Genomic DNA, 215 nt, shown 5'->3' with positions numbered 1-215 from the left:
ACAGGGGCCACTTTGTAAGAAAAAAATAAAAGATTATTCCCATCGCCCTGTGAGAAGCAGCAGGAACGGGTGTGAAAGGGCAACTTCTCCTTTTCCCTCCCTGATGTTGCAAAAATTAGATCCAAAGGATGAGTTAAGACATCAGGGCAGCAACCTGCTTAGGTTTTACTCATCTTCAGTGTTTTGGGTTCTGACTTGAGCAATACCTGTGGACT

The sequence above is a fragment of the Antrostomus carolinensis genome, unplaced genomic scaffold (assembly GCF_000700745.2).
Source record: "Antrostomus carolinensis isolate BGI_N321 unplaced genomic scaffold, ASM70074v2 scaffold11703, whole genome shotgun sequence".
NCBI lineage: Eukaryota > Metazoa > Chordata > Aves > Caprimulgiformes > Caprimulgidae > Antrostomus > Antrostomus carolinensis.
The sequence above is the reverse complement of the archived record's forward strand: the minus strand, read 5'-3'. Positions refer to the sequence as shown.